General features: G+C 43.2%; 2 long non-coding RNA genes across 2 annotated transcripts; one reads left to right on the plus strand and one right to left on the minus strand.

The window, feature by feature from the left end:
- Positions 1-479: 479 nt before the first annotated feature.
- Positions 480-2,748, minus strand: LOC120964387 (uncharacterized). Its single transcript, XR_005756407.2, has 2 exons — positions 2,493-2,748; positions 480-900 (listed from the first exon to the last, which is right to left on the minus strand). It is a non-coding gene; the product is annotated as an uncharacterized lncRNA (long non-coding RNA).
- Positions 2,749-3,288: 540 nt separating this feature from the next.
- On the plus strand, positions 3,289-27,318 carry LOC123496934 (uncharacterized). The gene is made up of 3 exons (XR_006669022.2): positions 3,289-3,358; positions 26,628-26,716; positions 26,807-27,318. It is a non-coding gene; the product is annotated as an uncharacterized lncRNA (long non-coding RNA).
- Positions 27,319-27,907: the final 589 nt, after the last annotated feature.

A 27,907-nucleotide genomic window follows, 5' to 3' on the forward strand; every position in this document is an offset into this window, starting at 1 on the left:
TTGTTGAGACTTCAAATATGTAGTTTCACACTTGAAAATAAAATTATTTTTATTTTTCTAGGTGGTGATCATCTTTAAAGTATATTGTAGTTTATTTTTTAAAATTTATATTATTTTAGATGGAAATACTGTTGATTTTCAATTTACATTATTTTAAATGGAAATATTGATGATTTTAAATGTAAATACTGATGATTTTTAATTTACACTATTTTAAATTTGTATTATTTTCAGTGGAAATACCGATGATCTTAAATTTGTATTTATTTTAAATTTATATTATTTTAAATGAAAATATTGATAATTTTAATTTATATTATTTTAATTAAAATACTGATGATTTTAAATTTATATTTATTTTAATTTATGTTTATTTTAAATTTATATTATTTTAAATTTAAATATTGATGATTTTAAATTTATATTATTTTAAACTAGAAAAAAGGGCCGTGCGTTGTAACGGGGAAAAAGTATCGATGTACTTGCTTATCAAAATCTTAAAGCACCAATCAAGATCTTCCAGAAATGGAAATTCTCTTAATGACATTCCAAGTTCCAACTCTATAAGATTAGTAATAACATTTATAACTCATGAATACATTTAATTCAATGATGCTTCGCTACAATCAAACACCATTTGCAATGTACTTGGGTTGACCGGGTCGAGGAATTGGATGGAAGAGCGCCTTTCGTATCCCACTAGCGAGAGCAGGATAAAGATACTCCATCCTTGGGCTAATACAATAGGGAAAATTGAGCAGTTCATGTCGTTGATCTGAGCCGCTAACTCTGCTTTCCATTCGATTCCGATTCCCGCTCCATTCTCTCATGTTGTTCATCTTGTTCAGACCACATAAAGGTTCTGTGTTTAATTGCATATTTGCATCTCGGCTTCTGGTTCTGTTTGTAATAAACAGAACAAAATATTAGGTTGACTCATTATAACTTCAGTATAGACAAGATTGTAAGTCATGTAATCTTGTGCTTTCAGAAACCGAAATTTAGACATGGCCAAGCATGTTGTCGCTGCTGTGCTGCAAAGGGTAGGCGCAACCAACATGTATGAGGCCACCAAATAATTCTTTTGTGTTATGAATGAACTCCAAAAGGACCAATCATACTAAAATATCATGGTAGTTTTTAACAGAATGTATTCCTCTCTAACTGAATTAAATGAATATATAATTGAATGGATGTCACGTGCCACCTTCAACCTTCAAAGGAACGATTATCCTGTATAATGTTTCGTCCCATTCAATCTTGTACAATTAATCTAGTTTCACAAGAAGACTTCGGGCTTTCCTTTGGCAATGTTCTGAATCTGGTTCTTCAACATGTGTAAGACAAATCTGAACATATATGAAAATCAAGATCCAACAAATACGCTGGCAAAAGTATCTGCAAAACTCTGGACTACAAAATATTAAGTTTCATCTTGCTGTCTGGACATGAAGTAAGAACATGAATCAATTTACCTGGTGAGGATGTGGCTATTCTCATAGGAAAGGAATTGTTATGATTACTACGAAAAATCTCCTCATGCACCAAACCACCTGATGAAATTAGAATGAAACGACATTCCAAATTACAAACCTTACCTACAAAGAATGGGCGAGCAACTCTACCCCGTTTGTCTATTATGCTAATCTTTTGTCAGGCGATACATTTAGGTCCATCAATTAAAATGAGCAGAACAGTCCAGCCCAATTTTCCTTCAATCTGAACCCCACGACGTGCAAAGGCAGCTCCTATTCAACGGCCAGTAAACAGAGTGCATGTGTGCTCCTAGACTCACAATACCAATGAAACTCGATTGACCATGTTTTATTGGTTTGGTAGCAATGCCAACACGCTACAGCAAATCTAGAGCCAACGAAAATTCAACCCCATCCTTGGCTAACCTGAGGTACTAACGGATTTCAGGGTTAGACCAAAGAGGGCCTACAGTCGCATGGCACAGGCACAAAACCAAGGCTGCTCATGGCAATGTCGAATTGCGGTGCAAATTGGAGGGAATGCAAACTCACTGTAGGGTCATCAGCGGACACAGTTACTTAGCGGTGTGGTCGTATTAAGTCCCACCAGGTAATCCCCGTTGTCGCGGCCTCACCGAAGATCACCCACGACGCACACTTGTGGAGGTGCTGGGGCACGAGCCCGTCCTCCGTGTGTGCTCTGCCCCGTCCCCGACGAAGGCCTCCATGAGCCACTCGTCGTGCCCAACTTCTTGCCCGGCTCGAGGAGACCAGCTAGGTGCTCGTGCACGTGCTGCATCTGGCCGGGTTGCGCCGATGGGCTGATGGCCTTGGATTCCTCTGCGACCGACGCCATCCAGCCGAGGAGTGGATGGGCTCCGGTGGTCGAAGATGGGGTGGGTGGCGGCGCTAGTTCGGGTAGGAGGGGATTTGGGGTTGCAGTCAAGCAAAATAGAACGACCGCGCTTACGTGACGAAGATGGACGGTGACCCCTGGGCCGACGCGTCAACCATTACCTTATATAGGATGGCGACGTGGATCTGCGTCCCCGCACCTATGGACGGGTCGGAGCTCTCCCGCCGAACCGCCGATGAGGCTTGCGTAGAGGGCGCCGCCGGCCTCAGCTCCCGTCTTGAGTAGATCCCTCCTCCTTCCCTCGTGCACCGAACCAGGAGGGGAGCACCGCGCCCCATCTCCTCTTCATCCTCCCGCCCGAGGTGCAGCGGCCGCCGGCGCATGAGAGAATGGGCGGTATGGATAAGAGGAAGACGCTTTTTTCTGAATAAAGGATTGCGGGTTGAATAAAACTAAATGTAGGGTTGTTTATGTAAAAAGCGAAATGTTTTCTCAGATCCACTTAAAGAGGAACTGCGGATTGAATTCCAAAAAATACAGGGATCTTGTCGTAAAAATGCCGCGTCGGTGAACCCGACAGAATCAATGCGTGCTTTATTAGTAGGTAAAGATGGAAATACGGATGATTTTCAATTTATATTATTTCAAATGGAAATACTGATGATTTTAAATTTATATTATTTTAAATTTTGTATTGGGCCAAGCCCAAATATTACTAGGAGGCCATGGGGGGTCAAAACAAGGGGCAACGCCCCCCTCACCCCACTCCCCCTCTCTCTCTGCCCCGCTCTGTTTCTCGTTCACCTTTCGTCTCTCCCTCTCTCGCTGCTCGTCGTCGCCGCTCCGATTCCGGCCGGCTCCGATGGTTTGGTAATCTCCCCCTCTATCCCCCTCTCTCTCCCTCTGTCGCCGCTCATTTCCATCCAATTTGATTGTAGTACATTTCGTTTTGAGCTAGGGTTTCGTCGATGGCAGCGGCGACAACGACGGCTTGCTAGGGTTCCTCGCCTCCATCTTCGTCCCCTCGGTGAGTTCATCCCCTCCACTTTTTTTTATTTACATAGCTAGGGTTCATCACTAGGTAGTGGCAGATATACAAAAAGTAATGCTCCAAGTATGTTTGAATCAAATTGCGCATGTTATAGCTACAAAAAGTAATGCTCCAAGTATGTTTGAATCCTCTGAATTTGTTTCTAGGAAAATTTCCACTCGAAAGTAATGCTCCAAGTATGTTTGGTTCTTGTCACTACAAAGGCAAGAAACCTCTAAATTTATTTCTAGGAAAATATGCTAGGTGTGTGTTTGGTTCTTGTCACAACTAAGGCAAGAATCCTCTGAATTTTTTTCTAGCTAGGAAAATCTGCTAGAGATTCTCTAAGCAAGTATATAAGCATTCTTTGTGTTAGATCTTTTTAAGGTTATGAGGTATGTTGATGGAGGAGGAAGAAGACTTCAGTTCTCTCAATGATTAGAATGTATTGTATTTTTCTGTATGGATGAGTTTTTGTAAGGACCTGTGTTGCTTAATATATAGCATTAGGTCTTTTAGTTAAAAAAGGATTGTGAGGTATGTCAATATTGGCTCGGCAAGTTGGTACGGTGGTGTGTGTTTGGTTCTTGTCACAACTAAGGCAAGAATCCTCTAAATTTGTTTCTAGGAAAATCTGCTAGGTGTGTGTTTAGTTCTTGTCACAACTAAGGCAAGCATTTTTTTGTTAGCACTAAGGCCCACATGTTATAGATACAAAAAGTATGGCAAGATTCCTTAAGTAAGGCAAGTGTGACAAAAGAGAATGGCAATATGTAGATAATCTTATCCTGACTTATTATTACTTTGTAATTGCAGCCATGAGTAGCTGGAACAACCACTACAAGTCCTCGTGCAACTTCGCGGCGTATGAAGAAGTCAACAAAGGCGAAGCGAGCACCAACAAGGTAAGATTTCAAAAACATCCATGAACATTGCAAACACATGCATATATCTAACCATTCATTATTGATGATTTCAAATATTTGACTTGCTAGGCATATGTACGAAACTCATCTCCAGCACTTGTCGAGCGGCAGCTATGTGATGTGGGCATGCTCAACCATGAGCTTGTCGCGTCAAAGGAGAGTATAGTGAAGGCCCACAGGGAGTTGAATAACTCCCTTGGAATGAGAGGGATCAGATCATAATGACAACTCGGATTACTACGATAGGAAACTGAAGCTCAATGAGCAGAAGGACAAACTGGTCGTTGAGATAGATTCTCTGAAGAAGGAGATACGGCTCCTGAAGGACGAGAGGGTGGAACTCAAGACGCTGAAATTCCATTACAGGAAGGAGGGGGAGCAACAAGAACAAGTTGCGAGAGATGAAGATCATTCTTCAGAGAGATGTAATGCGCATGTGTAGGTAGTTTGGACGTATTATCAAAGGTTGCGGTCACTTTTGCTTCTAGCTAGCTAGTATACTAATGTTTGTGGATTTGAAGTTATCACTAGAAGTACTAACCTTTTGTGAGTAAGTTTAAATGGCTGCATATATACTAGGTTTGAATTGCTGGGTATATTTTTTTATTGGCGACAAAATGTAATTGCTGACGTTGGCACAAACTCAACGCCATAGCTAACACGAATATATTGCTGTTGTTAGCCTCGTGGCACGCCAGCAGTACTCAGAATACTGCTGACGCATGTTCCAACGCCGCCACTAAAAAATTTCACCGGCCCCATATTAGTGGCGTTGGAACCCACGCCAGCAAGGGCAATTTTGGCACGCGCATAACTGGCCTTTTCTGCACTAGTGCAATTATGAATTATATTAATATTATATGCATAAAAGCACTTGATGAAAAGCTTGAACTCTAAAGCTTGTAGCTACCTCACATTAAATAAAGTTGATACTTTTAGTGAACCTTTGTTTGGCACTCAGGAAACGGTAAATGCAAGGTGTGCCTTTCTCTAACTCTTTTTATTTTTCGCATCCGCCCACTTCATCATGTATAGAGGAAGCTTCATCAGATTCACAGTTTCCTTCATTTTCTCAACCTCCCGCTTTATCAATAACACTTGTTAGACAACAATTATTTGATCAATGAATGTTACAACCAGTTCAGGCCATGAATTTACTCGAAATAAATCTCTCAAATTGTTCACCGGGATAAAAATGGCACAAAACAACCAAAAGAATACATTTGCAGAAGCTTACTCGGTTCCCACCATGTTAATAAGAGCCAATAAAAATAACATATGTTACATATATGTAGAACTTGAGTCACTTATGTTTCAATCATCAGGCAAACATGCAGGTCAGCAGAGACACCTACAGAAAATCTCCACAAATGTTTGTCGTTGTGTGCATCTTTTAAATCCATACACTTGTTGCTTGATGACTAAATAATTACCTAGAACAAATCTTGTTTTGTATGGAAATTCAACTTCAGTGACCGGAATTGAACAAACAACATAGCATTGAAAGCTATCAACAGGTCAACCTACCACAAATCTTGTTTCCGGAATTGAACAGACTACATACCACTGAAAGCTATCAAGGTATCACACCATTCAATATCTTGGTATATCTGAGTTACAACTTTTGGTATTTGATTTGATCGTCATAACTTTCAGCTTTATCTCGGTGTATACAAAAAAAAAATACTGATTCAGGCCTATCACAGCAACAGAAAACAATTGCTTGACAGGAAAAAGATAAATGACATAACCAACAGGCACACCTCAAATTACCCAGCATAAATCAAATGTTGGGCACATCACCTGGAAAGCACATACATGCGTGCATCAATATAATAAGGGTGTTGGGCATAAGTATAACCTGCACAATTTTTTAATCTACAGCCACTCCCAACTCGAGTATGATTAACCACACATGTAGATACGATCTCAACAATTAACTGGCTCTGTTGTTGCCAAACTAGCTAGATCACAGAGGGAGCCAGGTGTGTGTGTGTGTGGGGGAGAGAGAGAGAGAGAGAGAGATAGAGAGTTGGGGTGTCAATTAACGAGCCATAGATTTGTGCTGCCCGAAACTCAGCAGCGTTTTCTGTTTTCTCATTGCATCACTTTATCTGTTACATCACGCGAGCTAACTACCTCCCGGTGGGCGCGCTATGATCCGCGACGGCCGCGCCATCCCACGGCGGCCATGTCCCACAGCGCATGCACCCACCAGGAGGAATTAAAGGGATAAGTGGTCAGTGCACACAACGGCACTTGATCCACAGAGCTACGTGCATGTCCGGGTCACATCACCCCGCATGCATACGTTATTCAAAACAGAAAACTACTATCCTAGCCAACGAGAGCTTACTGGAGCTAACATGCACCATATTTCAGAGTACATCCGACCATGTGACGAACACCTCGCCAAGGCTGGTATCGAGTCCAAAAGCATGCCACACCGCGGCGGATGTGCTGATCTCGTCGGTGCGGCAGCCGTTTTCGGTGTCGCACTCGTCCACGACCATAGCCTGCCCGATTGCCCCATCCGAGCTCTTGATGTTGATCATCCTGCCACACCGGAGGCCCTGTTGGTACCACTGCGTGGTTAGCGCCACCAGGAAGAGGGAGTCGTTGTGGTACTGGCCATCACACTTTGCAGGCCCGCCCTCCTCCCCTTTCTCAAAGCCGTTCACCGACATCACCGCCGGGATGTCGCCAACCACCCCTGTGATGCGGGACACCTGCAGGACGATAACAATGCTAAGGATTACCACGGCCTTGGTAGTGCTAGCCATGGTGATTCAGCGAGCTCCTGCTTGGGTTTATCAGTTAGCTTGCCGTTGCCCTCCCTGTGTGTTTTCCTTTCTCCCAAGGCTGTTGGTTGGGGCACTTTATGTAGACTCGTGCTGCAGCCTGGAGACAAACCGAGAGACGTATGCGCACACGTGATGCGCATGCCGTCCTTGTGTTACTGATTATCTTCTCGTACTTGCATTGGTAAGACCACGCATATTTTTGGATCTCATGTGGCCGAAAAAGGAAGGAGCATTGCAATCCAAGTTGAATGTAATTAATATTGCGCTACGTACAAACAAAGATGGTTGAGGGCAAGATCGAGACAAGTGCATGTAGTAATTTACTCCCTCCGTCTCATAATTTTTTTTGGCAGGAAAAACTTCCAATATATTCATCTTCAATCATGATAGTACAACAAACACTAAAAATAATAAAAATTACATCCAGATCCGTAGACTACCTAGCAATAACTACAAGCACTGAAGCGAGCCAAAGGCGCGTCGCTGCCACCGCCCCTCCTTCACCGGAGCCGAGCAAACCTTATTGTAGTAGACAGTCAGGAAGTCGTCATGCTAAGACCCCATAGAACCAACGCACCAGAGCAGCAACTGCCGCAGATGAAGAGTGTAGATTAAAAGGATCCAACCTGAAGCTGTCAAAACACTTTTATATTATGACACTAGTAGAAAACAGGGCTTTCGTTCGGGCCTGACCAGCCCATTAGTCCCGGTTCCGCACGAACCAGGACCCATGGGGTGCATTAGTCCCGGTTCGTGAGCCCAGGGGGCCGGCCGGGCCACGTGGGCCACTGGTCCCGGTTCGTCTGGACCTTTTGGTCCTGGTTCAACGCACAAACCGGGACCAATGCGCCTCGCCCCTGGCCCATGACCATTAGTTCCGGTTCGTGCCACAAACCGGGACTAAAGGGTTGGTCCTCGTTGCGGCCAGAGTTTAGTCCCACCTCGCCAACCGAAGGGCGCTCACACCGGTTTATAAGCCCGTCCCTCTCTGCCTTGTTGAGCTCCTCTCAAAATGAAAATAGATGCCCTTATACAGGTAATTTGACCTAAATTCATAGTGAGTTTCTCTGAAATTCATAGAAATTTATTATGAATTTAGGTTGAATTTTCTCTATAGGCGCATCTATGCTCATTTTTTTATGTTGGGGTTGGCGATCTTTACAGACTTTTTGTGTGTTGAATATGCACCATTCAAAATCAGTCTCTGTTTTGAAAGGTTCATTTTGAACACACAAAAAGTCAGGAGTTCAAATAAGTTTTAAAATCCCTTTTAACAGACGAGTTTCCGTATGAAATCCTGATACTTTGAAAGAGATTGTCCGTTTTGTACACGAAGTGCATCCAGTTTTTGCCGGGACCCTCTCAACTTTCTTGCACATGCTATGTGGATGAAATGATGATACCATGCCAACTTTCAACCTTTTCAGAGTTCATTTGAAATGCTTTTCAATTTTATGGTCTTATAGCTTAAAATAATTAGTAAATGCATGAAAAATAACAAATGAAGTCAGAAAGGATTGAAAAATGATGATGTGGCTTTGAATGCTGCATTTTGAACACACAAAAAGTCAGGAGTTCAAATAAGTTTAAAAAATGAAATCCCTTTGTAACAGACGAGTTTCCGTATGAAATCCTGATACTTTGAAAGAGATTGTACGTTTTGTACACGAAGTGCATCCAGTTTTTGCTGTAACCCTCTCAACTTTCTTGCACATGCTATGTGGATGAAATGATGATACCATGCCAACTTTCAACCTTTTCAGAGTTCATTTGAAATGCTTTTCAATTTTAGGGTCTTATTGCTCAAAATAATTAGTAAATGCATGAAAAATAACAAATGAAGTCAGAAAGGATTGAAAAATGATGATGTGGCTTTGAATGGTGCATTTTGAACACACAAAAAGTCAGGAGTTCAAATAAGTTTAAAAAAATGAAATCCCTTTGTAACAGACGAGTTTCCGTATGAAATCCTGATACTTTGAAAGAGATTGTACGTTTTGTACACGAAGTGCATCCAGTTTTTGCCGTAACCTCTCAACTTTCTTGCACATGCTATGTGGATGAAATGATGATACCATGCCAACTTTCAACCTTTTCAGAGTTCATTTGAAATGCTTTTCAATTTTAGGGTCTTATAGCTCAAAATAATTAGTAAATGCATGAAAAATAACAAATGAAGTCAGAAAGGATTGAAAAATGATGATGTGGATTTGAATGCTGCATTTTGAACACACAAAAAGTCAGGAGTTCAAATAAGTTTTCAAAAATGAAATCCCTTTGTAACAGACGAGTTTCCGTATGAAATCCTGATACTTTGAAAGAGATTGTCCGTTTTGTACACGAAGTGCATCCAGTTTTTGCCATAACCCTCTCAACTTTCTTGCACATGCTATGTGGATGAAATGATGATACCATGCCAACTTTCAACCTTTTCAGAGTTCATTTGAAATGCTTTTCAATTTTAGGGTCTTATAGCTCAAAATAATTAGTAAATGCATGAAAAATAACAAATGAAGTCAGAAAGGATTGAAAAATGATGATGTGGCTTTGAATGCTGCATTTTGAACACACAAAAAGTCAGGAGTTCAAATAAGTTTTCAAAAATGAAATCCTTTTGTAACAGACGAGTTTCCGTATGAAATCCTGATACTTTGAAAGAGATTGTCCGTTTTGTACACGAAGTGCATCCAGTTTTTGCCGTAACCCTCTCAACTTTCTTGCACATGCTATGTGGATGAAATGATGATACCATGCCAACTTTCAATCTTTTCAGAGTTCATTTGAAATGCTTTTCAATTTTAGGGTCTTATAGCTCAAAATAATTAGTAAATGCATGAAAAATGGTGCATGAAAAATAACAAATAAAATAAATAAGTAATTAGAAAAAAAATAATATAAACTTTATTAAAATATATAAGTAGAAACAAATAAAATAAATAAGTAATTAAAACTTTTTTTGATAGAAACTTTAATAGAAAAAAGAATTATCATAAAGTAAAATAAATAAGTAATTAGAAACAAAATAAAATAAAATAAATAAGTATTTTGTTGTAAGTAGAAACAAAATAAAATAAATAAACCAAAAAAGAAAACAAAATAATTGGGAAAAAATAAAAAAAATGCCACCTACTGGGCCACCACGGTCTGAATACGACTAGAAACCCATCCATGGGCCAGGATTCAGGCCCGCAGAAGGCCCACAGGCATAGCAGTGCAAGATTAGGCCCAGAGGCCTGAAGTTCACAGGAGTTCAATGGAGCTGGCGGGGCAGGGCTTATAAACAGGTCATGCCGCTCCTCGGCTAGCGAGGTGGGACTAAACATCCCACCCCACCGCGGCTTTGACAGGCGCAAGACATTGGTCCCGATTGGTGCCACGAACCGGGACCGATGCCCCCCTTTGGTCCCGGTTGGTGGCACCAACCGGAACCAATGCCCAAAACCTTTAGTCCAGGTTGGTGCCACCAACCGGGACCAAAGCCCTCTGCTTCCCGCCCTTTGGGCTGCTGAAAAGAGGCCTTTGGTCCCGGTCCGTGATAAGTACCGGGACTAAAGCTTCATGTATATAAGGCACACTTGTGAAAATTTTGGTTTGCATCTTGCAGTTCGCCCCCGACGACGCGCGCGGAGAGGACGCCGCCAGGCTGCCGGACGCCGTCGCCGTCCGCCGCCCCCGCCGTCGCCATCGCCCCCGCCCCGGAGACCACGCCGACGCCGTCCGCCGCCAACGCCGTCGCCGTCGCCCGTGCCCTGCTCCGCGCGCCCGCCTGGATCCTCTGCACGCCGACGCCGTCCGCTGCCCCCACCGTCGCCGCCCCCGCCGTCGCCCTAGCCGGCCGGCCCCGCTGTGAGCCGCCGCCGCCCCGAATCCTTTTTTTTCATTTTTTTGTATATGTATTTTTTTCATGTATATATACTAGTAAGTGTTTAATAAAATTAGTTAGATTAGTTGAATTAGATGTTTTTCCATGTATTTTAGATTAGTTGAATTAGATGTTTTTGTTAATTTATGTATATATATGTGCATATTTAGAAAAAAAAATTGTGTTGAACTAGTTAAATATAATAGAACTAGTTAAACAAGTTTATTTTTAGTAAGTGCTTAGTAGTTGAACTAGTTGATTTAATAAAACTACTTTATTTTACTATAGAAGTAGTTTATTTTAGTAAGTACTACTTTATTTTATTTATAGTAAGTGCTTAATTAGTAGTTGAACTAGTTGATTTAATAAAACTACTTTATTTTACTATATATAGAAGTAGTTTATTTTTAGTAAGAACTACTTTATTTTAATTATTTATAGTAAGTGCTTAGTAGTTGAACTACTTTATTTTAGCAAGAAAATTAATAGAACTAGTTTATTTTTTTAGTTCAAGCAATTAATCCCGCATCGACGTCGACGATGCCTATCCCGCATCCTCATCGTTGACTCGGCGGAGGAGGCCGGCTTGATCAGAGGGGCCATGTCCGGGACTGGGCTCCGCCAGGCTGGTTTTGGAAGGTGCTACCTTCCGGTGGACGTAGGTTGGTGAGGAGCCAGCCCGTCGTTGACCCGATCCTTGTTTGGTGGCGGTCGCGTGGGCCAGTGACGGTGCCGAGGCTTCCGGACACCGCGGAGGTGGTACGTCACCGTGTCAGCGAGGAGGACCAGCACGTCCGTCGCTACATGGTTGCGTTGGAGGGCAGGTTCGACAATACTGTTGGGAATCGTAGCATAATTTAAAATTTTCCTACGCTCACCAAGATGCATCTATGGAGTCTACTAGCAACGAGGGGAAAGGAGTGCATCTACATACCCTTGTAGATCGCGAGCGGAAGCGTTCCAATGAACGTGGATGACGGAGTCGTACTCGCCGTGATCCAAATCACCGATGACCGAGTGCCGAACGGACGGCACCTCCGCGTTCAACACACGTACGGTGCAGCGACGTCTCCTCATTCTTGATCCAGCAAGGGGGAAGGAGAGGTTGATGGAGATCCAACAGCACGACGGCGTGGTGGTGGATGTAGCGGGTCTCCGGCAGGGCTTCGCCGAGCTTCTGCGAGAGAGAGAGAGAGAGGTGTTGCAGGGGAGGAGGGAGGCGCCCAAGGCTGTAGTTTGCTGCCCTCCCTCCCCCCCACTATTCATAGGACCCCTGGGGGGGCGCCAACCCTTGGGAGATCAGATCTCCAAGGGGGGCGGCGGCCAAGTGGGGGGGAAGGGGTGCCTTGCCCCCCAAGGCAAGGGGGAAGCTCCCCCTAGGGTTCCCAACCCTAGGCGCATGGGGGGCCCAAGGGGGGCGCCCCAGCCCACTAAGGGCTGGTTTCCTTCCACTTTCAGCCCACGGGGCCCTCCGGGATAGGTGGCCCCACCCGGTGGACCCCCGGGACCCTTCCGGTGGTCCCGGTACAATACCGGTAACCCCCGAAACTTTCCCGGTGGCCGAAACTTGACTTCCTATATATAATTCTTCACCTCCGGACCATTCCGGAGCCTCTTGTGACGTCCGGGATCTCATCCGGGACTCCGAACAACTTTCGGGTTTCCGCATACATATATCTCTACAACCCTAGCGTCACCGAACCTTAAGTGTGTAGACCCTACGGGTTCGGGAGACATGCAGACATGACCGAGACGCCTCTCCGGTCAATAACCAACAGCGGGATCTGGATACCCATGTTGGCTCCCACATGTTCCACGATGATCTCATCGGATGAACCACGGTGTCGAGGATTCAATCAATCCGTATGCAATTCCCTTTGTCAAACGGTATGTTACTTGCCCGAGATTCGATCGTCGGTATCCCAATACCTTGTTCAATCTCGTTACCGGCAAGTCTCTTTACTCGTACCGCAATGCATGATCCCGTGACTAACGCCTTAGTCACATTGAGCTCATTATGATGATGCATTACCGAGTGGGCCCAGAGATACCTCTCCGTCACATGGAGTGACAAATCCCAGTCTCGATCCATGCCAACCCAACAGACACTTTCGGAGATACCCGTAATGCACCTTTATAGTCACCCAGTTACGTTGTGACGTTTGGCACACCCAAAGCACTCCTACGGTATCCGGGAGTTGTACGATCTCATGGTCTAAGGAAAAGATACTTGACATTGGAAAAGCTCTAGCAAACGAAACTACACGATCTTTTATGCTATGCTTAGGATTGGGTCTTGTCCATCACATCATTCTCCTAATGATGTGATCCCGTTATCAATGACATCCAATGTCCATAGTCAGGAAACCATGACTATCTGTTGATCAACGAGCTAGTCAACTAGAGGCTTACTAGGGACAGGTTGTGGTCTATGTATTCACACATGTATTACGATTTCCGGACAATACAATTATAGCATGAATAATAGACAATTACCATGAACAAAGAAATATAATAATAACCATTTATTATTGCCTCTAGGGCATATTTCCAACAGTCTCCCACTTGCACTAGAGTCAATAATCTAGTTCACATCACCATGTGATTAACACTCACTGGTCACATCACCATGTGACCAACATCTAAAGAGTTTACTAGAGTCAACAATCTAGTTCACATCACTATGTGATTATCACTCAATGTGTTCTGGTTTGGTCATGTTATGCTTGTGAGAGAGGTTATTAGTCAACGGGTCTGAACCTTTCAGAACCGTGTGCTTTACGAATATCTATGTCATCTTGTGGATGCTACCACGCGCTATTTGGAGCCATTTCAAATAATTGCTCTACTATACGAATCTGGTTTACTACTCAGAGTCATCTGGATTAGTGTCAAAGTTCGCATCGACGTAACCCTTTACGACGAACTCCTTTCCACCTCCATAATCGAGAAAATTCCTTAATCCACTAGGTACTAAGGATAAGTTCGACCGCTGTCATGAGATCCTTTCCCGGATCACCATTGTACCCTCTTGACCAACTCATGGCAAGGCACACTACAGGTGCGGTACACAGCATAGCATACTATAGAGCCTACGTCTAAAGCATAGGGGACGACCTTCGTCCTTTCTCTATCTTCTGCTGTGGTCAGGTCTTGAGTCTCACTCAATACTCACACCTTGTAACACAGCCAAGAACTCCTTCTTTGCTGATCTATTTTGAACTCTTTCAAAATCATGTCAAGGTGTGCTGTCTTTTGAAAGTATCATCAGGCGTCTTGATCTATCTCTATGGATCTTGATGCCCAATATGTAAGCAGCTTTATCCAGGTCTTCCTTTGAAAAACTCCTTTCAAACAACCCTTTATGCTTTCCAGAAATTTTACATCATTTCGGATCAACAATATGTCATTCACATATACTTATCAGAAATGTTGTAGCGCTCCCACTCACTTTATTGTAAATACAAGTTTCTAACAAACTTTGTATAAACCCAAAAACTTTGATCACTCCATCAAAGCGTATATTCTGACTCCGAGATGCTTGCTCTAATCCATGGAAGGATCGCTGGAGCTAGCATACCTTTTAGCATCCTTAGGATCGACAAAACCTTTCTGATTGTATCACATACAACCTTTCCTTACGAAAACTGGTAAGGAAACTTGTTTTGACATCCATCTGCCAGATTTCATAAATGTAGCTAATGCTAACATGATTCTGACGGACCTAAGCATCGCTACGGATGAGAAAAACTCATCGTAGTCAACTCCTTGAACTTGTGAAAATACTCTTTGCAACAAGTCGAGCTTCATAGACGGTAACATTACCGTCCATGTCCGTCTTCTTCTTAAAGATCCATTTATCTCAATGGCTTGCCGCTCATCGGGCAAGTCAGTCAAAGTCCATACTTTGTTTTCATACATGGATTCTATCTCAGATTTCATGGCTTCTAGCCATTTGTCAGAATCCGGGCCCGCCATCGCTTCTTCATAGTTCGAAGGTTCACCGTTGTCTAACAACATGATTTCCAGGACAGGGCTGCCGTACCACTCCGATGCGGAACGTGTCCTTGTGGACCTACGAAGTTCAGTGGCAACTTGATCCGAAGCTTCATGATCATCATCATTAACTTCCTCCCCAGTCGGTGTAGGCACCTCAGGAACATCTTCCCGCGCTGCGCTACTTTCCGGCTCGGAAGGGGTGACTATCACCTCATCAAGTTCCACTTTCCTCCCACTCAATTCTTTCGAGAGAAACTCCTTCTCTAGAAAGGACCCGTTCTTGGCAACGAAGATCTTGCCTTCGGATCTGAGGTAGAAGGTATACCCAATAGTTTCCTTAGGGTATCCTATGAAGACGCATTTTTTCGACTTGGGTTCGAGCTTTTCAGGTTGAAGTTTCTTGACATAAGCATCGCATCCCCAAACTTTTAGAAACGACGGCTTAGGTTTCTTCCCAAACCATAATTCATACGGTGTCGTCTCAATGGATTTCGACGGAGCCCTATTTAAAGTGAATGCGGCAGTCTCTAAAGCATAACCCCAAAATGAGAGCGGTAAATCGGTAAGAGACACCATAGATCGCACCATATCCAATAGAGTGCGATTACGACGTTCGGACACACCATTTCTCTCAGGTGTTCCAGGCGGCGTGAGTTGTGAAACTATTCCACATTTCCTTAAGTGTGCACCAAACTTGTGACTTAAATATTCTCCACCACGATCTGATCGTAGGAATTTTATTCTCCTGTCACGTTGATTCTCAAACTCACTCTGAAATTCTTTGAACTTTTCAAAGGTTTCAGACTTGTGTTTCATCAGGTAGACATATCCATATCTACTTAAATCATCAGTGAGAGTGAGAACATAACGATATCCTCCGCGAGCCTCAACACTCATTGGACCACACACATCGGTATGTATGATTTCCAATAAGTTGGTTGCTCGCTCCATTGTTCCAGAGAACGGAGTCTTGGTCATCTTACCCATGAGGCATGGTTCGCACGTGTCAAATGATTCGTAATCAAGAGACTCCAAAAGTCCATCTGCATGGAGCTTCTTCATGCGCTTGACACCAATGTGACCAAGGCGGCAGTGCCACAAGTATGTGGGAGTATCGTTATCAACTTTACATCTTTTGGTATTCACACTATGAACATGTGTAACATCACGTTCGAGATTCATCAAAAATAAACCATTGACCAGCGGGGCATGACCATAAAACATATCTCTCAAATAAATAGAACAACCATTATTCTCGGATTTAAATGAGTAGCCATCTCGAATTAAACGAGATCCAGATACAATGTTCATGCTCAAAGCTGGCACTAAATAACAATTATTGAGGTTTAAAACTAATCCCGTGGGTAGATGCAGAGGTAGCGTGCCGACGGCGATCACATCGACCTCGGAACCATTCCCGATGCGCATCGTCACCTCGTCCTTTGCCAGTCTCCGTTTATTCCGTAGTTCCTGTTTTGAGTTACAAATATGAGCAACCGCACCGGTATCAAATACCCAGGAGCTACTACGAGTACTGGTAAGGTACACATCAATTACATGTATATCACATATACCTTTGGTGTTGCCGGCCTTCTTGTCCGCTAAGTATTTGGGGCAGTTCCGCTTCCAGTGACCACTTCCCTTGCAATAAAAGCACTCAGTCCCGGGTTTGGGTCCATTCTTTGACTTCTTCCCAGTAACTGGTTTACCGGGCGCGGCAACTCCCTTGCCGTCCTTCTTGAAGTTCTTCTTACCCTTGCCCTTCTTGAACTTGGTGGTTTTATTCACCATCAACACTTGATGTTCTTTTCTGATCTCCCCTTCCGCTGATTTCAGCATTGAATATACCTCGGGAATGGTCTTTTCCATCCCCTGCATATTGTAGTTCATCGCAAAGCTCTTGTAGCTTGGTGGAGGCGACTGGAGGATTCTGTCAATGACTGCGTCATCCGGGAGATTAACTCCCAGCTGAGACAAGCGGTTGTGCAACCCAGACATTCTGAGTATGTGCTCACTAACAGAACTGTTCTCCTCCATTTTACAGCTGAAGAACTTGTCGGAGACATCATATCTCTCGACCCGGGCATGAGCTTGAAAAACCAGTTTCAGCTCCTCGAACATCTCATATGCTCCATGTTTCTCAAAACGCTTTTGGAGACCCGGCTCTAAGCTGTAAAGCATGCCGCACTGAACGAGGGAGTAATCATCAGCACGTGATTGCCAAGCGTTCATAACGTCTTGGTTCTGTGGGATTGGTGCATCACCTAGCGGTGCTTCTAAGACATAATCTTTCTTGGCTACTATGAGGATGAGCCTCAGGTTCCGGACCCAGTCCGTATAATTGCTGCCATCATCTTTCTGCTTGGTTTTCTCTAGGAACGCGTTGAAATTGAGGACAACGTTGGCCATTTGATCTACAAGACATAGTGTAAAGATTTTAGACTAAGTTCATGATAATTGAGTTCATCTAATCAAATTATTTAATGAACTCCCACTCAGATAGACATCCCTCTCATCATCTAAGTGAAACATGATCCGAGCTTAACTAGGCCGTGTCCGATCATCACGTGAGACGGACTAGTCAAGATCGGTGAACATCTCCATGTTGATCGTATCTTCTATACGACTCATGCTCGACCTTTCGGTCCTCCGTGTTCCGAGGCCATGTCTGTACATGCTAGGCTCGTCAAGTCAACCTAAGTGTATTGCGTGTGATCCGAGGCCATGTCTGTACATGCTAGGCTCGTCAACACCCGTTGTATTCGAACGTTAGAATCTATCACACCCGATCATCACGTGGTGCTTCGAAACAACGAACCTTCGCAACGGTGCACAGTTAGGGTGAACACTTTCTTGAAATTATTATAAGGGATCATCCTACTTGCTACCGTCGTTCTAAGCAAATAAGATGCAAAAACATGATAAACATCACATGCAATCAAATAGTGACATGATATGGCCAATATCATTATGCTCCTTTGATCTCCATCTTCGGGGCACCATGATCATCTTCGTCACCGGCATGACACCATGATCTCCATCATTGTGTCTTCATGAAGTCGTCATGCCAACGATTACTTCTACTTCTATGGCTAACGCGTTTAGCAACAAAGTAAAGTAAATTACATGGCGTTATTCAATGACACGCAGGTCATGCAAAATAATAAAGACAACTCCTATGGCTCCTGCCGGTTGTCATACTCATCGACATGCAAGTCGTGATTCCTATTACAAGAATATGATCAATCTCATACATCACATATATCATTCATCACATCTTCTGGCCATATCACATCACATAGCACTTGCTGCAAAAACAAGTTAGACGTCCTCTAATTGTTGTTGCAAGTTTTTACGTGGTTTGTAGGTTTCTAGCAAGAACGTTTTCTTACCTACGTATGACCACAACGTGATTTGCCATTTTCTATTTACCCTTCATAAGGACCCTTTTCATCGAATCCGTTCTGACTAAAGTAGGAGAGACAGACACCCGCTAGCCACCTTATGCAACTAGTGCATGTTGGTCGGTGGAACCTGTCTCACGTAAGCGTACGTGTAAGGTCGGTCCGGGCCGCTTCATCCTACAATGCCGCCGAAACAAGAAACGACTAGTAGCGGCAAGAAGAATTGGCAAACTCAACGCCCACAACTGCTTTGTGTTCTACTCGTGCATAGTAACTACGCATAGACCTAGCTCATGATGCCACTGTTGGGAATCGTAGCATAATTTAAAATTTTCCTGCGCTCACCAAGATGCATCTATGGAGTCTACTAGCAACGAGGGGAAAGGAGTGCATCTACATACCCTTGTAGATCGTGAGCGGAAGCGTTCCAATGAACGTGGATGACGGAGTCGTACTCGTCGTGATCCAAATCACCGATGACCGAGTGCCGAACGGACGGCACCTCCGCGTTCAACACATGTACGGTGCAGCGACGTCTCCTCCTTCTTGATCCAGCAAGGGGGAAGGAGAGGTTGATGGAGATCCAACAGCACGACGGCGTGGTGGTGGATGTAGCGGGTCTCCGGCAGGGCTTCGCCGAGCTTCTGCGAGAGAGAGAGAGAGAGGTGTTGCAGGGGAGGAGGGAGGCGCCCAAGGCTGTAGTTTGCTGCCCTCCCTCCCCCCCACTATTTATAGGACCCCTGGGGGGGCGCCAGCCCTTGGGAGATCAGATCTCCAAGGGGGGCGGCGGCCAAGTGGGGGGGGGAAGGGGTGCCTTGCCCCCCAAGGCAAGGGGGAAGCTCCCCCCCTAGGGTTCCCAACCCTAGGCGCATGGGGGGAGGCCCAAGGGGGGCGCCCCAGCCCACTAAGGGCTGGTTCCCTTCCACTTTCAGCCCACGGGGCCCTCCAGGATAGGTGGCCCCACCCGGTGGACCCCCGGGACCCTTCCGGTGGTCCCGGTACAATACCGGTAACCCCCGAAACTTTCCCGGTGGCCGAAACTTGACTTCCTATATATAATTCTTCACCTCCGGACCATTCCGGAGCCTCTTGTGACGTCCGGGATCTCATCCGGGACTCCGAACAACTTTCGGGTTTCCGCATACATATATCTCTACAACCCTAGCGTCACCGAACCTTAAGTGTGTAGACCCTACGGGTTCGGGAGACATGCAGACATGACCGAGACGCCTCTCCGGTCAATAACCAACAGTGGGATCTGGATACCCATGTTGTCTCCCACATGTTCCACGATGATCTCATTGGATGAACCACGGTGTCGAGGATTCAATCAATCCGTATGCAATTCCCTTTGTCAAACGGTATGTTACTTGCCCGAGATTCGATCGTCGGTATCCCAATACCTTGTTCAATCTCGTTACCAGCAAGTCTCTTTACTCGTACCGCAATGCATGATCCCGTGACTAACGCCTTAGTCACATTGAGCTCATTATGATGATGCATTACCGAGTGGGCCCAGAGATACCTCTCCGTCACACGGAGTGACAAATCCCAGTCTCGATCCGTGCCAACCCAACAGACACTTTCGGAGATACCCGTAATGCACCTTTATAGTCACCCAGTTACGTTGTGACGTTTGGCACACCCAAAGCACTCCTACGGTATTCGGGAGTTGTACGATCTCATGGTCTAAGGAAAAGATACTTGACATTGGAAAAGCTCTAGCAAACGAAACTACACGATCTTTTATGCTATGCTTAGGATTGGGTCTTGTCCATCACATCATTCTCCTAATGATGTGATCCCGTTATCAATGACATCCAATGTCCATAGTCAGGAAACCATGACTATCTGTTGATCAACGAGCTAGTCAACTAGAGGCTTACTAGGGACAGGTTGTGGTCTATGTATTCACACATGTATTACGATTTCCGGACAATACAATTATAGCATGAATAATAGACAATTACCATGAACAAAGAAATATAATAATAACCATTTATTATTGCCTCTAGGGCATATTTCCAACAAATACCTGGCAGGTTCTTCAGGGATCTCACTGGAGCTATGATCCTGTGATGGTTCCGTCCCTTTGGGTGTCCACCGCCCGCGCCGATACCCGTCGAGCGCTACTGTTCTAGCTGTACTAGCGATGCTATATGTATGATAGTATTCGAGGTGTATTAGTGATAATATTCGACGACGTACGGACGCATGGAGATGATGTAGTTTTGCTTATAATTGAATTATCCTAATTTGAATACTACTTTATTTTGTGATTTGATTTTGATTATTGAATGCTCAAAGTGGAAAACTACTCCTACTTTGAATGCTAAAATTGGAGAGCACTATGCAAGGCGTATGCATATGATTAGTTGATCGCTTATAGGGTTTTTGTTTTCGCAGAAATCTAGGAGCCCCCGGCCCCTCCATCATCCCCGCCGTCGTCCCCGTCACTGCCCCCTCCGACATCGAGGTGAGACTAGCCAAATCCTCTTTTAGAAAGATAATTAAACGATATTTCGGGTTGACTGTAAGTCTGTCGAGTCTCCACCATATATGAGAGGACGAAGAATCCCGACTGTTGTCGTGGGGGTAGCTTCTCCTTCGTTCCCGTGTGCTAGACAATTTGGTGTAATGCACTCGAGAACGAAAGGAGGAGCTACCATACCATCACCGACAGTCGCAAATGTCAGAGAGGAATCAGTGAGGGAGAGTTCCACCATATATATATGAGAGGACGAAGAATCCCGACTGTTGTCGTGGGGGTCGCTTCTCCTTCATTCCCGTGTGCTAGACATTTTGGTGTAATGCACTCGGGGATGAAAGGAGGAGCGACCATCACCAACGGTCGAATGTATACACCACGTGAGCTGAGAGTTTTCAAGAAAAGACTCGACAAACCGATAGTCAACCCGTGATGAATAATAATGATCTAACTTAGGTTTTTTAGTACATATATTTAATTGTAGACGTTTAATATTTGAATTATGAACATAGAAAATGTCGTACTCGGACGACGAAAGTCTCTCCGGGGAGTGCGACTGGTGCCACGACGACCGAGGTCAGTGCGACAGGCCTCACCTGGACGAAGATCGGCGCTTTAGTATTAAGCTGGAGGAGACCTTCGATGTTGAAACGGTACGCAACGACGACAAGTGTTATTTTTTCGTAATTAAGCACGACTTCAACTATTTCAACGTGTACTTTTCATCTTTTACAATTTGGCTAGCTTATCCCATGCCATTCAAGACGCTACGTCTTGGAGAGGATGGGTTTTGAAGACCATGAAAGTATGGAAACAAAGAAAATTCACCTAAGGGCCCATCATAATATAGATTTTGAAGTAAACATGTATAATTCTGAGAGCGTAACCCATTTTGGTTGCAAAAATTGGGAAGTATTTTGCAAGATGTATGATTTTGATGAGGGTATGCTTGTCACCATGGATCTTGGTGATCCTGACATCGAGCAAGACAATATGGACATTTGGGTCCTTGTTGATACGCCTCCAATTCTACCGCTATGTGAGTTTCTCAAACATAGTTATTAGCTAATTTATATTATTCATTTCAAAATAGTTGGCAGCTTATTTTGATTGTTCAAACAATGTGCGGAACATGGTAGACAGAACCTACTACACCGATGGCTCTGAGTTAACTTATAAGGAGAAAACTCATCTGGTCGGATTTTGTACTGATCTTGAGAATTACAATATCTATTGTAAAACTCCTCCACATTATGGTCAATACGTGCCACTAGTGCACGTGTTGATCTACGGTAACTACTATGGAGATACCCTGGTAAGATTTCTTACTATTACGACATCCGTGCATCTTTTGCATACTTCTAAAACTAGTATATCATTGCTAACTATGAAGTTATTACTATGTTTTTCAACAGATAATCCCAGAGGATTGTGTGCCTCATTTGATGTATCAGAATGGTAGGCTTGATGTTTTGAACATACAACCAGGTCATCCTACGAATCTCAACTGTCCATACCGGATTTCTAAAAGAAGTGGAGACATGCAAATCAAAGAATGGAAAAAAAATGTATGGACAGTCGCAAGGAGGTTCTTGGAAGCAAAAGGAAGCGAAGCGCAAGAATTGGAGACAGGATGATCTCCATTCTCCATAATGGAGAGTCAGGGTCTATATTGTTTTATGCTATTTTACCTTAAAGAGGGTATTTTGGTCCTACCTAATACTGATGATCATGTGCTAAGAACAATTAAGAAAAATGATTCGATGACTATGAGGATGATGATCGTATGACTGGTTATTAATAACGAGTAGGAGTTGTATGATGATGATTAGTAGGACTTGTTATTATATATGATGATGCATGATGCGCGCATGAAGAGTTATTATATATCAGCGGGTGAAATGAACATGGATTGGATTGAAGTGAAGGCAACATGCATGTGGTGCATGTCGAAAGTAGTACAATCCGAACTTGATCAAGTTAGGATTAATATTACTTTCGACATGCACCACATGTCGCCTTCACTTCAATCTAAGCCATGTTTAGGCATAGCAGTACGTAGCGTTGGTAAACCAAGCGCGGAGATATAAGAGAGGACACTTCTCTCTAATAGCTACCTAATAACAACCTAAATTAACCCCCAAAACCCCTAAATCAGCCCCTTTCAAAAAAAACAAAAACCTCAGCTCCAGCCAGATGCTGACGCGTGGATGCCTATTGGTCCTGGTTGGTGTCACCAACCGGGACCAAAGGCCCCCCGGCCTGGGCTAGCCGCAGCGGCCACGTGGAGGCCCATCTGTCCCGGTTCGTGTAAGAACCGGGACTAAAGGGTTAGGGCATTAGTAACGACCCTTTAGTCCCGGTTCAAAAACCGGGACAAAAGGCCCTTACCAACCGGGACAATAGGCCCTTTTTCTACTAGTGTGAGACGGAGGGAGTAGTTGTTAATTAACAGGACAATAGACATGGTCAAATAACATGACTTAGCAAAGGCAAGGAACATGAAACTAGTTCTATGCCTCTTTGAACAACTGTCTGGACTGAAGATCAACTTTAATAAGAGTGAGTTGTTCTACTTTGGATGCGCTAACACTAGTGCAGAATCGGGCTTTGGTCCCGGTTCGTAAGGACCTTTACTGCCGGTTCTGCAACCGGCACTAAAGGGTGAGGACTAAAGCTGCCAGTGCGTTGCACCGGACGAAAAATTAAATATAACATGCTCCATCAATCAACTTTATTTTTTGTTTTTCAGTAAAACATGATTTTTTTTACTTTGAGAAGGTGTTTTTTTAAAACTGAGAGTATTTAAAAAAATGGAATCATTTTTATGGTGATGAACATTATTTTGGAATATTATATTTCATTTGTAATTTATTTTGCACTGTTTTTTGGGCTTGGCCCATTGAATGATTTGTCTCACACACACACACGCGCGCGCGCGCGCGCGCGCACACACACACACACGAACTTGATCTTTCTTCCCGTTCCCCATTCTTCTTCTCTACTATAGTGCCGCCGTCGCCTTCCTTGTACCCGTCGTTCTTCACGTGCCATTATGCAACACTTAAAACCAAAAAAAATCAATGACAAGCAACTATAAAATAACTTTTGATCAAAAAAATCAGTGACAAGCAACTATAAAATATCTATTGATCGACACAGTACACGACTTGGTAGTACTTGTGATTTCCACAATATTATCATGTCAGAACCCACATCAAAATTGTACTCCATCACCTCTTATATTTGGCAACCCAAAAATATGTATATCCTGGTAAGCTCCAAAAGAATTTACATGTGGTGAAGAACTTCTTAAGTGATATCTTAAGTACAAACCAAACTCCAATGTGAATAGAATGAAATCAACGTTGGATTGTACTGCAACATGGATTTGAAACATGCTACATATTAGATGTAATAAAAATTGTGGTCTAAGATATGTAGAAGTGTTATTACCGATTTGCATGTTAAAACATTATATTTGATACCAGGCCAACTACAAACAGAATTAGCTAGTTGTTCCACATCTAACTTTTTATGAATGTCTGGGTGACATCCAAAATCAGTAGTTATCTAGTGTATAAAATAATTGGTTAGAAAGGTGATTAAAAATTAGAATATACAAAAAAAATGAATATAAAAATGTACCCAAAATCAATTGAAAACACTCAGAAACTGGAGTAGATGTTGACATAGTTGGTGACATAGGTGATGGCTCCAGAACACCTGATTCGGAATTTTCTTTTTCTTTTTTGGAAGGTCGGTTATCAAAATCCACTACAATGTCCAGTTCAGTGATGTCATCTATTTCTACAGTCACAACTAAAATAAAAGGTAAGCCTCCAACCGTTTGAAGCACTATCACTGGAATCAGTTGAAACAGAGGTAGTACATCATAGTCAGTTTATAGTTGGGATGTTACTGCATAAATTACCACTTCACCTCACCAGTGACCACCACCTCTAGTCTAGTAGCATCTCTAGAGTACTGGTTTAAAAGAGATGGCTAACCTCCTTGACAACATGGCCCCTGCTTGCTTACTGATGGATCGGATAGACAACCAAATCCTAAGTTTTTTTTACTTTCACCTTGATGGCCACTGGTTCATTTTCTCTATTTGTATAACCTTGATGTTTTAGTTTACGGGAAGACATTCTTTTCTTATATGTGCACCCTTTGTTTCTATCATTTTTGGTTTCCAAGTAACAGAGCACCACCTACACCAGTTTCATTATAGATACGTGTCTAAAGTACTTGCATCCATATGGCTATTTTGGATGCAGAACCAAAAGAAGACATACTCGGTCTAACCCTGTAAACCACATCACAGTTCCGATACATCAAAGGAACAACTTACAAACTATCACGTAACAGCTAACAGACTATCAAATATGAATAATCCTATTTTTGTTATGGACCGGAACATATCAAGTATATTCTGCACAAATTAATTAGTCCTTGGAACTGGAATCCTTGACCACTTTTGGTTTCTCAATCTGTGATGGAATATAACCAGGACAATAGAAAAAGGACCAAACTAACAGCGTGTATAAGGTGTCAACTCTATTCTTGAGGTCCAATAAGCAGCATGTATAACAAATTATGCAATTTGCATGCGTTCCTAGCAATATCATGTAAATGCAGCATGTCTTGCATCAATATATCAGGACTGAGAGGGGAAACTTACAATCTGCACGTCAGTGTCATCGAGAGTGATTGCTGGCATGTCTGAGAGCGAGCCGAACCTCCTTGGACTCCACCTAAATTCAATCGGACGCCTCTGGCACCTGCACACACACACACACACACACACACACACACACACACACACACGGCAGAGACATGAAACCTGGCCAAATCAAACCAAGCTCACACCGACCTGATTCTACCAGGCTGAGGACCTTCTATTAGCAATCGGACATCAAATACATGTTGTTGCAGTAGTATGACGAAATAGGAGGTGCGTATCATTTCATTGATAGAACCCCCACATAGCACTCTAACATAGACATTATAAGATAATTCCAAGTTTCGTCTGCACAGTACTTCAAGTATGTTTGAATCAAATTGCGCAAGTTATAGATACCAAAAGTAATGCTCCAAGTATGTTTGAATCCTCTGAATTTGTTTCTAGGAAAATTTCCACTCAAAAGTAATGCTCCAAGTATGTTTGGTTCTTGTCACTACTAAGGTAAGAAACCTATAAATTTATTTCTAGGAAAATCTGCTAGGTGTGTGTTTGGTTCTTGTCACAACTAAGGCAAGAATCCTCTGAATTTGTTTCTAGCTAGGAAAATCTTCTAGAGATTCTCTAAGCAAGTATATAAGCATTCTTTGTGTTAGATGTTTTTAAGGTTATGAGGTATGCTGATGGAGGAGGAAGAAGACTTCAGTTCTCTCAATGATTAGAATGTATTGTATTTTTCTATATGGATGAGTTTTTATAAGAACCTGTATTGCTCAATATATAGCATTAGGTCTTTTAGTTAAAAAAGGATTGTGAGGTATGTCAATATTGGCTCGGCAAGTTGGTACGGTGGTGTGTGTTTGGTTCTTGTCACAACTAAGGCAAGAATCCTCTAAATTTGTTTCTGGGAAAATCTGCTAGGTGTGTGTTTAGTTCTTGTCACAACTAAGGCAAGCATTTTTTTGTTAGCACTAAGGCCCACATGTTATAGATACAAAAAGTATGACAAGATTCCCTAAGTAAGGCAAGTGTGACAAAAGAGAGTGGCAATATGTAGATAATCTGATCCTGACTTATTATTATTTTGTAATTGCAGCCATGAGTAGCTGGAACAGCCACTACAAGTCCTCGTGCAACTTCGCGGCTTATGAAGAAGTCGACAAAGGCGAAGAGAGCACCAACAAGGTAAGATTACAAAAACATCCATGAGCATTGCAAACACATGCATATATCTAACCATTCATTATTGATGATTTCAAATATTTGACTTGCTAGGCGTATATACGAAACCCATCTCCAGCCCCCGTCTAGCGGCAGCTATGTGACGTGGACATGCTCAACCGCGAGCTTGTCGCATCAAAGGAGAGTACAGTGAAGGCCCTCAGGGAGTTGAATAACTCCCTGTGGAACGAGAGGGATCAAATCATCAATGACAACTCGGATTACTACGATAGGAAACTGAAGCTCAATGACCAGAAGGACAAACTGGTCACCGAGATCGATTCTCTGAAGAAGGAGATACGGCTCCTGAAGGACAAGCGGGTGGAACTCAAGACGCTGAAAGTCCATTACAGGAAGGAGGGGGAGCAACAAGAACAAGTGCGAGAGATGAAGATCATTCTTCAGAGAGATGTAATGCGCATAAGTCAGTAGTTTGGACGTATTATCAAAGTTGGCGGTCACTTTTGCTTCTAGCTAGCTAGTATACTAATGTTTGTGGATTTGAAGTTATCACTAGAAGTACTAACCTTTTGTGAGTAAGTTTAAATAGCTGCATATATACTAGGTTTGCATTGTTGGGTATATTTTTTTATTGGCGACAAAATGTAATCGCTGACGTTGGCACAAACTCAACGCCATAGCTAACACGAATATATTGCTGTTGTTAGCCTCGTGGCACGTCAGCAGTACTCACAATACTGCTGGCGTATGTTCCAACGCCACCACTAAAAGTTTTCACCGGCGGCGTCATATTGGTGGCGTTGGAACCCTACGCCAGCAAGGGCAATTTTGGCACGACATAGCTAGGCTTTTCTGCACTAGTGCAATTATGAATTATATTAATATTATATGCATAAAAGCACTTGATGAAAAGCTTGAACTCTAAAGCTTGTCACTACCTCACATTAAATAAAGTTGATACTTTTAGTGAACCTTTGTTTGGCACTCAGGAAATGGTAAATGCAAGGTGTGCCTTTCTCTAACTCTTTTTATTTTTCGCATCCGCCCAGTTCATCATGTATAGAGGAAGCTTCATCAGATTCACAGTTTCCTTCATTTTCTCAACCTCCCGCTTTATCAATAACACTTGTTAGACAACAATTATTTGATCAATGAATGTTACAGCTAGTTCAGGCCCTGAATTTACTCAAAATA

This window comes from Aegilops tauschii, chromosome 1 (genome assembly GCF_002575655.3).
Source record: "Aegilops tauschii subsp. strangulata cultivar AL8/78 chromosome 1, Aet v6.0, whole genome shotgun sequence".
NCBI classification, from domain to species: Eukaryota; Viridiplantae; Streptophyta; class Magnoliopsida; order Poales; family Poaceae; genus Aegilops; species Aegilops tauschii.